Source organism: Henckelia pumila, unplaced genomic scaffold (genome assembly GCF_033568475.1).
Source record: "Henckelia pumila isolate YLH828 unplaced genomic scaffold, ASM3356847v2 CTG_389:::fragment_2:::debris, whole genome shotgun sequence".
NCBI classification, from domain to species: domain Eukaryota; kingdom Viridiplantae; phylum Streptophyta; class Magnoliopsida; order Lamiales; family Gesneriaceae; genus Henckelia; species Henckelia pumila.
The window spans coordinates 14,494-30,000 of NW_027331818.1; the positions used below are offsets into that span (position 1 = coordinate 14,494).

Sequence of the window (15,507 nt, forward strand, 5' to 3'; positions counted from 1 at the left end):
AAGTTTTTCTCCAACTAGAAAAACCCAACGCTTGGATTTAGTGCACACAGATTTGTGTTACATGAAAGACAGAACTCTCGGCGGTGCTCTTTATTTTGTGACCTTTATCGATGATTTCTCCCGAAAGGTCTGGTGCTTTGCGTTAAAATCTAAAGATCATGTTCTTGAGATCTTTAAGAATTTTCACGCAAAAGTTGAAAGAGAAACTGGAATGAAGTTGAAATGTGTTCGCGCAAACAATGGTGGCGAATACAGGGGTCCATTTGAGCAATATTGCTCAACTCATGGAATCAGGCTTGAGAAAAGTGTTCCAAAAACACCTCAGCACAATGGTGTGGCTGAAAGAATGAACAGAACAATTTGTGAGAGGATAAAGTGCATGTTATCTCAGTCCAGATTGCCCAATTCCTTTTGGGGTGAAGCTATGAGAACTGCAATTGATTTGATCAACCTTTCTCCATCAGCTCCGTTAGATGGTGATGTTCCTGACAGAGTTTGGTTTGGGAAATATGTCTCCTACAAACACTTAAGAGTGTTTGGATGCAGAGCCTTTGTTCATATTCCAAAAGATGAAAGATTCAAGCTTGATGATAAATCCAAAAAGTGCATATTTTTGGGTTATGGCCATGAAGAGTTCGGATATCGACTATGGGATCCAGTAAATCAAAAGATTGTTAGAAGCCGAGATGTTGTATTTCTTGAAGATGAGATTGGTTGTGATATTGAACACAATAAAGAATCACAACAATCTAATTCAGAAATCCCAGTCAATCTTGATCCAGTTCGTTCACCCATAGTTCGTGATCATGGGGGAGATATACAGAGTGATCATGAAGAGTTAGTTGAACCAGATGATGCTCAAGACAACACTTCTGATTCATCTTCCGAGACAGAGATTAGAAGGTCAACCAGACAAAGAATACCTTCTACAAGATACAGTCCACATGAATATGTGATGCTCACTGATGGCGGAGAACCAGAAAGTTTTAAAGAAGCTGTATCAAGTGCCCAAAAAGATAAGTGGATCGAAGCGATGAAAGATGAAATGCAGTCGCTTCAAGACAATCATACCTATGGATTGGTAAATCTACCAAAAGGTAAGAGATCACTTAAAAATAAATGGGTTTACAGGTTGAAGACTGAAGAAAATGGATCACGACTGAGGTACAAAGCAAGGCTGGTCATAAAAGGTTTCAACCAAAAGAAAGGTGTTGATTTTGATGAAATTTTCTCACCAGTGGTGAAGATGTCCTCTAGCAGAGTTGTTCTTGGACTTGCTGCTAGTCTGGATTTGGAGATAGAACAACTTGATGTCAAGACCGCATTTCTTCATGGTGATCTAGATGAAGAAATATATATAGATCAGCCAGAAGGATTTAAAGTCAAAGGCAAAGAAAACATGGTCTGTCGGTTGAACAAAAGCTTGTATGGATTGAAGCAAGCCCCAAGGCAGTGGTACAAAAAGTTCGATTCATTCATGATGAGTCACGGGTATAGGAGAACCTGTTCTGATCATTGCGTATTTCTTAAGAAATATGATGACAATGATATCATCATACTATTATTGTATGTTGATGATATGTTGATCATTGGTCACGATTCAACCAAGATAGACAAGCTTAAGGGGGAGCTTGACAAGTCTTTTGCAATGAAAGACTTAGGACCAGCGAAACAGATTCTTGGAATGAAGATCTCCAGGGACAGACTAAATAAAAAGTTGTGGCTATCTCAAGAACAATACATTGAGAAAGTTCTTGAAAGATTCAAAATGGATAAGGCAAAGACCGTTGGCACTCCACTTGCAGGGCATTTCAAACTAAGTTCAGGCCAATGTCCTACAAGTGATGAAGAAAAGAAAGAAATGGAAAGTGTTCCTTATGCTTCAGCAGTTGGCAGTTTGATGTATGCAATGGTGTGTACGAGACCTGACCTCGCTCATGCAGTTGGCGTGGTAAGCCGATTTCTCTCAAATCCTGGCAAAGATCACTGGTCAGCAGTGAAATGGATATTCCGATATCTGAGAGGTACTTCTAGATTTTGTTTGAGATTTGGAAGTAACCTACCTGTGTTAGAAGGATACACTGATGCAGATATGGCTGGTGATGTTGATTCTAGAAAGTCCACATCCGGATACTTGATGACTTTTGCAGGGGGAGCAGTCTCATGGCAATCAAAACTTCAAAAGTGTGTGGCATTATCCACAACAGAAGAAGAGTACATAGCCACAACCGAAGCATGTAAAGAACTTCTATGGTTGAAGAAGTTTCTACAAGAATTAAGGCTTAAGGCAAGACAAGTTTACGCTCTACTGTGATAGTCAGAGCGCAATCCATTTGAGTAAAAACTCCAGTTTACACTCAAGATAGAAGCATATTGATGTGAGGTATCATTGGATCCGAGATGCGTTAAATGACAAGATGTTACATCTTGAGAAGATACATACTGATGAAAATGGTTCCGATATGTTCACAAAGTCATTGCCAAAAGAAAAGATGGAAAGCTGTAGAAGTGCAGCAGGTTTGATTGAATTTACAAATATGTTTGAGGGGGAGAATTGTTGGAATTCAAACAATTTTGTTGGATTCAACTCAACAATGGTGGCTACAAAGTTAAGGCATTCACATTGCCATGGTTTCACACATTACCTAACCCCCCAAATTTTCCCTATAAATAGATCACAAACCTTTGCTCCAAATCCATCCCAAGAAATACCAAAACCACAAGCAATAAAGAGTGTTTTTGTAGCCTAGTCATTTAGATAAATTTTAGTATGCTCTGTGGTTGCGGCGATGTCCGATCTTCCACATCAGGAAGAATTTTCTACGTGATTAGATTTGTGTGAGTTCCACTAGTAAAGTGAGATCGAGTGTGTCATCCAAGAAAAGTTGTTCTTGAAGTTCTTGGTATCCCCTAAGTTGTTCTAGGGAGCGTTGTTGTTATCTCCTATTATTCTAGGAATGTGTTGTACCCATTATTGATATAGTGGAGATTTTCTTGGTGGACTTAGGTCTCGTGGTTTTTTCCTAATTTGGGTTTTCCACGTAAAAATCCTTGTGTCGTTTTCTTCGTGCTTATTATCTTGATTGATATTGATATCATGGAAATGCTTTGATCTGATAGTATCACTGAAGGGGAAAAGAATCAAAAGCTTCCGCTACATAAAAGTCAATTAATTTTGGCTATCTTTCCCAATACCTTTATACTCATTATCATACTCCAGTAAGATCCAGATTTATGTTAAAGACTCGGCAACATCTCTCCTACTTGACCTTCTTCCCAGCACAACCATATCCCTGTCTTGAGTCTGACCCTATCCTCGGAGATACTCAGAATCGGAGAAACCTTGAAACGTTCACGCGGCACAGTTGAACTCACTGCTGGCCGCCCACGCGATATATGCCTTTATTATGTCCTTCAGTAGAACAAGTAGTTTCTAGCACATATTTGTTCTACACTTAATCCAGCAGACAGTAGCTTCGCGTAAATCCTGACAATATTTATTTTTAAAATATAAAATTGATCCTAAAAAAAACACTGAAGTTATAAAAGTGAGACTGAAGTGGAAAAAATCTGGAGACGTTAAACAAAGCAAATTAAATCGATTGTGGATCTCTAATAGTGTTAAATAATATGTTGTGTGAGACTTAATTTGAGCTCTCTTCTCACTAGCATAGCGCCTGAAAATATAGTTCAGGATATGTTAAATATTATGTAATTAAGAGCTTGAGATATCTCATGATTCATAATTGTATACTAATTCTGAATGACAAGACCAAGTAGATTTAAGGGAACTATTGATTTTTTCTAACACAGTACAACAAATGGGACAAGAATGAATTGCGACGCGGCATTTACTCATGTTCATCCCATATCATTTTCTAAAGCCATCAGGTAATCTCGAACTCTCTGAGGAATATAAAAAGTAGATAGCTATTAAAAATGGTTGACGCGAGCTCACCCTATTTGACTTGCAGACTTAGTCATTTTTTCTCTATATTATATATTTACGTCACACGGCAAATTTATCCCGCAATTCGCTCCATAAAACCTATCATTTCACTGGACGGTACAATTCACTCTTTTTGTCTGCTCCTTATATAAACTATGAACAAATACAAGCTCTCTTTATGATCAAAGGTCACCACCCAGAAAAATAAAAGGCGGAAAATCAAAAGTCAGTGAGGAAAAAATTATTATAGCTCCTTCGACAATGGAGTCTTAGTTAGTGGATTAGGTGAGTGATTTGACCTATTGGTTTGTGGATCTTCCAATTTCTCCAACCAACGGTTTATTTGTTGAGTCCGTCGCACAGGGTTTATCGAGTATGATTTACCCGATTAACATTTTTTAAACTATTATGTTAGCCTAAAAATTTACCATTGCAGATTGAATGGTAGCGACGGTAGGTTCTATTGTCATATTAAAAAAAAATACCACATTAATATTTTGTGGGTTATACTAACCATATACAATAATGAAATAGCTGGATTTCAATCTCGATAACAGAAGAAAATTATCCAAGAATATTTCAAACTATTTTGGGATGAATGAAATATGGGAGACCGGCTCCAGTAGCGGGTCACTGAATTAGAGACCAAATTTGCTTCCTAAGTTTCATTTGGGTGGTCTTACTAAACAGGTCTTGTCTATGCTAGCACATGGTTTTATTTGTGGTCTTACTAAATAAGTCATGTCTATGTTAGCACATGGGCACTTCTTCCAGTATGCTGTAGTATGGATGATGAAATGTTGGAGACCGACTTCCAGTAGCTGCGCGCATTTGACGACTAATAAACATGAACATCTCAAGTGAACAAAAATGAGCAGTTGGATCCGCATTCAGACACTGCTCGAATGGGAAACATAGACAACATACCAAACATCAATATTAATTGGAATCTGCAGCTGAGTAACTACACACGCAATTAAACTTGAATCATATGCAACATTAATAATTCAAATTTTGGTACATTTTCCTCGTAAGATATATTAAAATCCAACGATGCATCCAACTAATTCAAGGGATCCCAATAAATGAACAATTAACCCGACTATGGCAGCTTTTTGATTTCCACAAAATCGATCGCTAATTTATCTCTAGTTTTTTAAACATCTTTATTTTTTTGTCGATCTCTGATCAACGTTTTTCTTATATGTTCGTTTTTTTTAGTCGTCGATGATAGCAATGGAATCCATTAAATTCCGACGTTTGATATCATACATAAGTTACAAAGGTCGTATTCAATACTCATGCCCACGTACACATAGTACGAATGATTAAAACCGACCCTATAAATACATTCACAATGCAAGTCTTATTCATGCCCCCCTCTACGTCTTTCTTCAACTTTGACGTGCTACCCAATAGCTCCATCACGGGTTTCTTGGATATATATACTTAATTTTTTTTTTTAAAAAAAATTATATTATAACAAGAGAGTATTAGGACAAAAATAAGAGACTATGATTAGGAAAAGCATAATGAATCGAATCGACTTTTGGGACAAAAAATCCAATTTTTTTAAAAATACTCTTCATTTTTTTTAAAACATAGGCGCCTATATATCCTACTGATACGGTTTTGACTTTTGAGTTTTAGTATTGTGCTAAGTTTATACAATTGACTGTTGTTTTGCTAATATGCCTTTTGGGTTTTATTTAAAAGATTTTGTTGTCAAATGTGATCTCTTGGTTTTAAAGTTTTTTTTTTTAAAAAAAAAAACAGTTAATTCGGTTACGATCCAAAATAACTCGATTTCAATTCGGTTCAGTTTGTCCGGTTTAAAAAAAACAATCAGGAAAAACTGATTTAACTCTTGCTCGACTCAATTGCTAGCCACTTTAAACGAATGCACACCTCTAACAGAAAACAAAACTTGAGCATCAAATTCAAGTCTTTTTTAAGGATGTTTTGCTATGAAGAAAACAAAGTATACATGGCATAAACCTTTTCCTTACACACACATTCCTCCGCAAACCACCAATTTCTATACAAGAAATCACTGCAAAAAGGTACAACAATGTATATCTTTCACAACATTTGAAACTCAATCACAACAAATCGGACACCGTATGAGCCCATTTTCATTGCAATCAGGACATTTATGAAAACCACATTCGTGCTCGACGACCCCATCATCGTCACCATCCCCGTCGCAATCCGCCTCGTAGTATATTTTACAGCTCCCCGAACACGTCTCGCACGGCACAAATCTTATATCCCCACAAGCTTCACAAATGTTACCACTCCCATTACCTCCTCTGCCTCCTCCCCTGTCATCTACGACTTCGCAACATTGGAGTATCTTCTCTAGCTTCCCTCCTCGTGCGACTGCCGTATTTCCTCGGCCCCGCCGATATAACTCCCGCCGACGAAAATTCTAGGCAAGCCACTGCTTCCATATCTGTCCCCTAACAATTCTTTCAGCTCCTCCTTGAACCCTGAATCCATGGATACGTCTCTCTCGTCCATCTTGACGCCTAGTCCCTTCAAAATCATTCGGACATGACAGCAATCCTCGTACGTCTTTCTCACGCCTCTTAGGCTCGTAAAATACACAACCACCTTGTCCGTGCCACGCTGCACGACCTTGTTACCCGAGCCGGCGCTATTCGCATTCTTCTCATCTGATGCTTCCAATGCACAACCCAAAGGGTGGAGGTAAAACGGATTGTCGGGTGGGAGTTGCTCTTCTAGTGCCCTTCTAAATGAAGCAATCACTTCAGGATCAAATTCGGATACTATCGAAGTGTCGTTGGAGTTCGAATTGGAATCACTATCGGCCAAATCTAACCACATTGGCTTAGGCGAAGCATCGCCTTTCTCCTTCGCATTTTGAGTTGGTTGATCATATATCGAAGATAAGTAGAGTTGAATGGAAGGTGAAACGAAAAGCTGCGAAATTTACTGGCCGAAATCAGAGGACTATTGTCCTCAAGACCCTCCATCATTTCCCAAGCATTGATCGTCTCCGGCTCACCGGGAGGGGTTCTAATGGGAGTTCTAGGGACGATTTTCGGGATTTTCCCGTCGATCATTTTGGACCAAGTCTTGGCCTCAATCATCCCCGTTTCAAATTTCTCTCTGGTTGCCTTTTCTTTATCAGTTCCCCCACTTTCAGACACTGCATCAACACAATCAACACTGTGATTCTGATCCAAATAAACCTCGTTTTCGCCATTGTCTTCGATAACATGATCCTGAATCGATGGATCAAGCCTCAAAGAACCCAATGTGGATGAAGTAAGAGCCACCACATGGTACCTATCCCCTGTCCTTGGAGGATGGCGCCGCGACTGAATCGAGTAGCTCCGCCTTCCGGGCGAATACGGAGCCTTACAATTCTCGCATACTTTTTCTTTGGACGAAGCACAACCCATTTTCCAGATTCAATAATAAAAAAATGTAAAACCAGGCAAAAAACTCAAACTTTCTGCTAAAAAGTGAACAAAGATACACACATGACAGTAAATGTAAAAGCACCTCAAATGTCGGAGCAGAGAAAGAATTGGAGTGGACTAGCGGAAAAATTCTCAGATAAAAGAGCTTGGGGATTCCAAGATTTCAAAAACCCAGAAATCTAGCAACAACCAAATAAATAAAATGGGAACAATTTGAGCCTGAATCACTAATAAAATAGTAATAAAGAGATAAAATAGCTCAGACCAGAGACAGAGATTTGGGCGTAAAATTCTCTGCAAAACAGGGCACTGAATGACGGACTCTTCGAAGAACACAAACTCGAAGCTCACTCGCAAGCAAAATCATCTGTCAAATAAAGACACCAAAATCCGATCGGTTGGTGGAAGATTAACAAAAAGACGAATGTTGTACAACAAAGATCACTGATTTCAAGAACATAAAGTTGACCCCCCACACGAAATTTGAATCTGTGTAGAAAGAACAAAACAAGCACACGATTACAGAGAGGACAACACACACAAAAAAAAAGGACCCTTTTTTTCAGTAGCTTTTGCTTCACCAAAAATCTCTTTTCTACCCTTTTTCTTTTAATTCAAACGGGAAGTGGGCAACCGTAGAAATGGATCAAATTTGAAAAGAAAAGATCCAAGAAATCTGAATGAGCAGCAAATTCAAAAACCGAAAACCCTCGTCTATGAATGGAAATATGTTAACGCTAGCTTTTTAATAAAAGTGTGGAATTAATGTAATATTATTGTGTGCGTAAAAAGTAATGGAGGGGAAGAAACAAGTCGGCGAATGCGGGAATTATTGCTTGAGTGGCTCAAACTCCGCACAAATGTATGCAGGAGTGCGCACGCACCAATATAATGGCTTATTCAAACTTCAAAACTATATATTATATTATTATTATTATTATTTCTTAAAATATGGTCAATAAATATGTGTTGTTGCTTTCATTACTACGACTTATAAATATTGAAAATTTTGCCTATCGTATGTAAAAGATGAGGAAAAAGTTATAGGAAGCGATCACGTATGATGTGGTGTATGAGATGTTTTTGAATATGTATGCATAATTAAAACACATGTATGATGAAAGATAACGAAAAAATCGATTTGGACATTTGCGGTAAGCCGGTAACGATTAGGTCGGTCCAAGAAATGTCAGTTGAAATCGTAGAATTCAATGACGCGAAAAGAAAATTAAATAAGCCAAATAAAATGGTAAATATGAGTTGATCGATAACGACAAGCTAAATGAACGATGCAAATAACATTTAAGATAATCAATCTATAAGAGACAATCATATATAAAAGAGAATATTTTTAGATTTGTTGGTTACATATAGATTTTTCTATGATTCACCTGTAGCTTGGCGTTGTTTCCTCTATGACGTGATGAAATTTTAGTAATTGCATAACCAACACATGATTTCAGTCTGCATTAATGATTAAACTATGAGTATCCATATAATATAATGATTGATATTGAGATGTGAAAAAAATTATATTCGATTATTAACTTTAAAAACATTATTATGAAAAACATGTTTTTTGTGAAACGAGTCGGCCTTTCTCATATTTATAATAGAAAATAATGATTTTGCCATAAAAAGTAATATATTTTCATGTATTGGTAATCCAAATAGGAGATCCGCCTTGCTAATTGACCGTGAGACCTTATCATAAGAGTTTTTGTGTTTTGTAACGTAGTTGTCCAAACACATTTTATTTTTAAAATATTTTATAAATTTTTTTAAAGCTACTTTTATATAAATAATCTATAAGTACTTATCCAAACAAAGCCGAAAAATAATTAAATATATATAGTGCAAATATCACCTAACAAATTAAGGAATAGATAAGGGCTTGAATTTAGTTTAAAGTTGCATCATTCTAGCTGTTTTAAACAATTTCACACTAACATTTAAGGCTTTTTTTCAAAGCTAAGTATGAAAATCTAATGAATTCAATATATATAGTTCTATGGAATTTAGATTAGGTTAGGGGAGTAAAGGACACGAATGGCATAATGCATGAATTATTTATTTGTCCTGGAGGATTAATTAACGGCGGTCAAAAAAGGTCACATTCTTTTCTCTTAACAATAAAGTGAATTTTTAATACGAAATGATTAGGTAGCAATATTAATTGACTAATGATATTTATGTTGTTGGGCTTTGTGTAATTGTTTACCTTTTTCAAGTGTATTACAGGATTAGGTTTGTTGTGATGTAATTATGTAAATAGTGAGACTAATTGTGTACTTTCGTCCGATTTCGATACTGTTTGAAATTTTTTTATAAAAAAATGCACAATTTAACATCACCAACACGATTTTTGAATATGGCTAAAAAATCAATGTGAAGCTGATCGTTGAGTTTAACTTTCTCCATGGAATCTTCAAGAAAGTTTTCATGGTTTTTTGTTCAAAAGATTCTATGGTTTCTTGCACAACTTTGTTGTGTGGATCTAAAAAATTTATACTCTGATCCGGTATTAGATATATTGTGCGGTTCTTAAAATGATATAGATTAATAAAAGAACATTTTTGTACATTCAACATAATATTAATTGTTAACAAATTAGTTCTTAGCCTCAACATGGACTTCACTTGTGTTCAAAAAATTGTATTAGCAAGGATAAATTGTAAAATTTTATAAAAATTTAAGGGTTATGGTTCCTAATTAATTTTAGGGGGTTAAATATGAATTCAATATTTGACATGGGTTTTTGTGAATTTTTTTAACGGTTAATTGTTAAAAAATCCCCCAATCATATGATTTCTTATGATTCAGTCCCTGTCAGATTTTTTCTTTTTTTGCACTCCCTAATCCATTAAATGTTTGTTTCTACTCCCTGGGCCCACAAATCAATCCCTAAGTCATGATTTTGTACTCAATTTGAAATAATTAATGCCAAAAATATATAAATCAATACGTAAATTAAATATTTTTGTACTCAAATATCTTAAATTAATACCAAAAAAATTGTTGATTTTTGAGATTTTCAAAATACTAATATATGTAAAAAAAAATGATGAACAAATATTTTAATATAAATATTTTGTACATAAACATGTATGTATAATAAGTTTTGGTAGTAATAAAATAATTCAAATGTTATACTCAAAATCTTGATTTTTGTACTAGATCTGAAACTATTAGTACTCAAATATTGTATATTAGTACCGTATATTTAAATTTTTGTACCGTTTTTTATCCATAAAAAAAAAGTGAGATCAGGGAGTTCAAACAAAAATTCCTGACATAGGAACTGATTTTTAATTTACACTTGATATTAGAGACTGATTCCCAAATAGCCCTTTTTTTAATTCTAATGCTAAAATAAAAAAGATATGATGGAGACGTGTAGTACTGCAGTCAAATTAATTGCTCGATATGCACAAAAATTTTATTAAAAAAATTAATTTTGTGAGAATAGTCTTAATTCTATTCGATCGAACTATTAAAAAATCGTACTTTTCATGTCATAAATATTGTTTTCAAAGTAAATATGAGTTAGGTCGATCCTATATTCATAAAACTATATTGCAAAAACACTTGTAATTTTATGGTGAAATATCGTTCATTACAAGAGAAACCAATTAAAGAGAAAAAATTTCAAGCTTCCAAACAAAAGAAGAGATGAAGAAATAGCATAACAAGTTAGATGATGAGTCACCTCATTCGCCGATGACGAAAAAAAAATCTATGTTGTAGAAAACCTAGCTAGTTGTTACTTTAAATCGAATTAAAAAAAAGAAAATAAATAAATAAATAAAAATTTCTCATGTCACGAAATCTATGCGCCTCTGCGACATTTGTACTGACTACTGTGGCCTGATTCCTGGGTTTGGATCGAAATATGCCATTTTTTTTTATTTTTTTAATTTTTTTTTACTAAAACGAAAGTTGAAATTTATTTATTTATTTTTTAATTTAGGAGAATATTTTTCTTTTCACAAAAAAATATTGTCCTATGTGCGGATAAAGATTTTATCTTACTAGAAACATGGTTGTCCACTTGGATTTAAAATATACAAATTTTGATTCAAATTCAAATCGGACCATGTTAAAGAATCTGATTCGGAACTAGAACCATTGTTTTTCAAACCCTAGTCGAATAATGCTGAATAAAAATATTTTACTGATGAGAGAACGATTGAAACATGCTATTAGAATGTCATATATATGATATAAATGACAAGTGTTGCACAATTCTCACGAACAATAGATTTTGATAAATCAGTTAATGTCTCTATCATATGATTGGAAAGAAGATCACTAGATGATACCCCGAGAAGCCGAGGGCTATCATATAAGCTCAGGTCAAAGGTATGGTTTCTCGGGTCCTGAAAGGTGGTACCCCGGGAAGCCGACGACTATCATATAAGCCCGGGACAGAGGTATGATTTCTCGAGTCCTGGGAGATGAAGAGCACGAGTTGGAGGAGGATGTTCAGGAGAGGTAATCTCGGGGTACTGAAATTCATGCAGAGCAAGGTAGGACAGGGATGAGAAGCTAGATGAGGGTCCAAACTCAAACTGATCATTAGGGAAGACCAAGTCAAGAAAGGGGGTTGCAACTCTTTCCCATCCACATTTCCAAGACACATTTTTTCAACTCCAGCACTCGCCCACGTCATAACAGGGGGTACATTCTCTTTTTCACTCAAAAAGCAAATACTCTCTACACCTTTTTGATTTTCTGGTACACAGTATTTTTCTGACTTGATCATGCTCATGCCAGAAAATCTTTCGGCATCCCACTTACTCGTTTGTTGTTTTAAGTGTGCGCAGAGCTCAGAGAACTAAGCATTTACCATCCATTCAATAAGTTTGTGCCTACTAGAGCCCCTTCAACATTCCCCCGAGAGGTTGCCCACCGAGCTCATCCAATATTCTCGAGCATCATAACTAGGCATTAATAATTATTTTTTTAGTAAGAGAACAATTTAAATATGATGTTTGAATTCCTATATAACTTAAAATATTTTAATTTTATCATTAAAATTAATGAAAACTTTTGGTAAGAGCGAAACATTTTATCCTACAAGTAAGATCAAATGGAGTGACATAGGACTTTAGGTTCAATGGACCAAATTTCAAGTAATAATTTCGTTTACATATAATAGTTATATATTCATAATTGAAGTGTCAAATCCTAGCTCCTTTCTCAAGACATATAATGTGTTGTATAACTTTAATTTTATTTTTACAAACTGCAATTATGTTTCTATGTGTCTGTATACAGTATATATATGTGGATTACTGACAAGAGCATTAGTTATGATCAACGGCTCTGATTAGTCAATGATAGTCAAAGATCTTGTCCAAGGGATTAGATTAAGTTAGTTAGTTGTAACTGTTAAATAGCTGAGTTAGTTTAAGTAAGTCTGTATGTAGCGACCCGACCCGGATCCACTACCTAATCAGAGTTAAGAGCATAATTAAGCATGCATTAAATAAAATCGCTGCGGAAGACTTAAATACAAGCAGACCGGCAGAATACAACCGGCTAACAAAACTCGATTTATACAACCCAATCGAATTACTTAGATAAAAACCTACAGCTAAATACTGCTGTCTTCAAGGTCGCTGGCTCCTCCAGGCTCTTGGTGCTCAATCCTGCACCTACACCTGCCCCGTCGAAATAGGGTATCCAGATACACAGAAAATACTGGACGTGAGCTCTAAGCTCAATACGAAAGCACGGATAAACATACAAATATGATGCATGCAAATGACCGGGTATCCATATCTGGGATAACTATATACGAACTGCTCAGACTGGCGCCTGGGATATAAGCTCGTCACATCGGGGTAGCTAACAACTGCGTGCGATCACTCATTCCCGAATCATGGACGCGGACCACGGAGTCCTTCAGGTATCAGTACCTAAGGGTACTCGATATCAAACGTCCTAACAGGGCTGAGCAACCCTAACTGGCTCATCTCAAAAGATATACAGGCACAAAATGATATGCACATGCCGCATAACAATAATAACATGCAAACACATAAATGCAACATATAAGCATGCATATCCGCTGGCAATCTCAGTCAGTACTTACGTACCTTTCTAAGGCAGTCCTAGTAGTCCCACTCTAGGTTCCAAGCCTATCATCAAGTCTACAATGCAAATACCCATGCATCATTCAATAAGCTCTAAAAGCCTTAACTAAGCTATTGCATACTTCTAAATAATTTAAGGAGATTATAGCTATACCTGCGTCCGTCTTCAGCCCACTGATGGCGACTATCCCGCAACTAGGGCACTCCCCTGCTGCGAATCCACAGCCTCGAACACGGCTCTACAACACGAACACTGCTCCTCTACTATGTCAGACACTGTCTGACTATACTAAAACAAATATCCTACTCCAACTCTAAAATAAGAGTACCCAAAGCCCTAAAATAGGACCACGAGGGCGAAGGAGAGAATTCGGAATTGGTAAGAAATGAATGTCTCGGACCTTATATTTATAGGCATCGATCGGAACCTCCGATCCTCGATCGGAACATCCGATCCTTGATCAAAACGTCCGATTCTGCCATCGGAGCTTCCGAACATCCTCATCTGCCACGTGTCAAAATCTCACTGGTTGACTTCGGATAGGGGTGATCGGAGCTTTCGATCCTGTTCGGAGCTTCCGATTAACCACACGTCATGGATGACGTAATTCGATCGGAGCTTTCGATCGTTCATCGGAGCTTCCGATCACCTTTGTAGCATCCGATCCTAACTTCGGAGCTTTCGATCTGTCTGACCCTCCGGACCATTTCTGATCATTTTGGGTCTATTTCCGGGCTCCGTTAATCCATTTAGAAGTCTCCTTAATCACGTTTTACTAAATCTACATGATCACACGATAATTACTAATTATCGTTAATTCTGGATATGGGCCACTACATTCCCACCACCTTAAAAGGATTTCGTCCTCGAAATCTAAGGTAAACCTCGGGAATATAGTATAAACCATTCGTCCAATTCATTAGTAGTTCCGGTTCAAAACATCTGGTCAAATAACCTTCGACAATACCAAACCTCGCTAAACCTGCAGGGTCTGTTCATTCACTGAACCACATCAGAACATAAACTCGATTTATAATTCGCACTGATTTCAAACTCGCACGCTTTTAATGATCACTCTGGAAATCACTGCCTTCTTATCAGCAATCCTGCGAGAATCGAGTAACACTACTGACTATCGTCAGTTATCCATCGATAACCGCAACAACACTGCACCTTCGGTCCAAATTGCTGACTATATCAGCCACACTGCCTACAAATCTTAGCGATGACACTCCTGCTAAGATCGTAACTAGCCATCAGCTATTCTATAGACATGCACGAACTCCATCGCTGCCCACGATAAAACCAGATACAACACATTGTATTTCACTGGTCTAACGGTAACATCACATCCCTTGACATTATCGCAAAGTTCTAAACAAATTGATCTAGATTTGACTTTCGGTCAAATCTTAGATATCCTTCTTCCAAGAACTCATGTGAGTTACTCTTTATCACTAAGGATAAAATATTTCTTCCCAAAACAGTACCTTATGTGAATAGAAATGGCAACTACCGGCCACCAGTTCGCAAAGCAATCGCATCACTGCCACCACTCTAACCATCTGAAATCCTCAGACTGATTGCGATAAACCTTGATCCGAATCCCGCTATCGTAGATAGCATCTACTCGATCGCATTAGTCATCCTTCCATGGATAACAACAAAATCCTGACAATTCCTGGTGTCATAGTACGTACTTTCAGTACTCACCCTGCCATTGGCCAACGAATGTTCCCAAAGAACAACAACTAGCAAACAGAGATTTCTAACCTCAATTGTGACAAAATCCTTATACACAATTTCTTGTCTAAATGCATCCTTCGAGGTCGTCGCCTCGAAATTCACTACCATCCTGCTGAAACCCCCAGATGGACCAACACCATCCTCAACATTAGTAGTCTATATCAGATGCTTACTTTTATCTCGGAACTAGAGATAGTATCGACGAAAATGATTTCGGTTAATCCTATTCCAGATAACCAAATCCTTGGCTCCCTAGCG

The 15,507-nt window shown here is 36.8% G+C and overlaps 1 pseudogene; it reads right to left on the reverse strand.

The window, feature by feature from the left end:
* Positions 1–5,955: 5,955 nt before the first annotated feature.
* LOC140871109 (uncharacterized protein At3g28850-like) lies at positions 5,956–7,380 on the reverse strand (annotated as a pseudogene).
* Between the last annotated feature and the right edge of the window lie 8,127 nt (positions 7,381–15,507).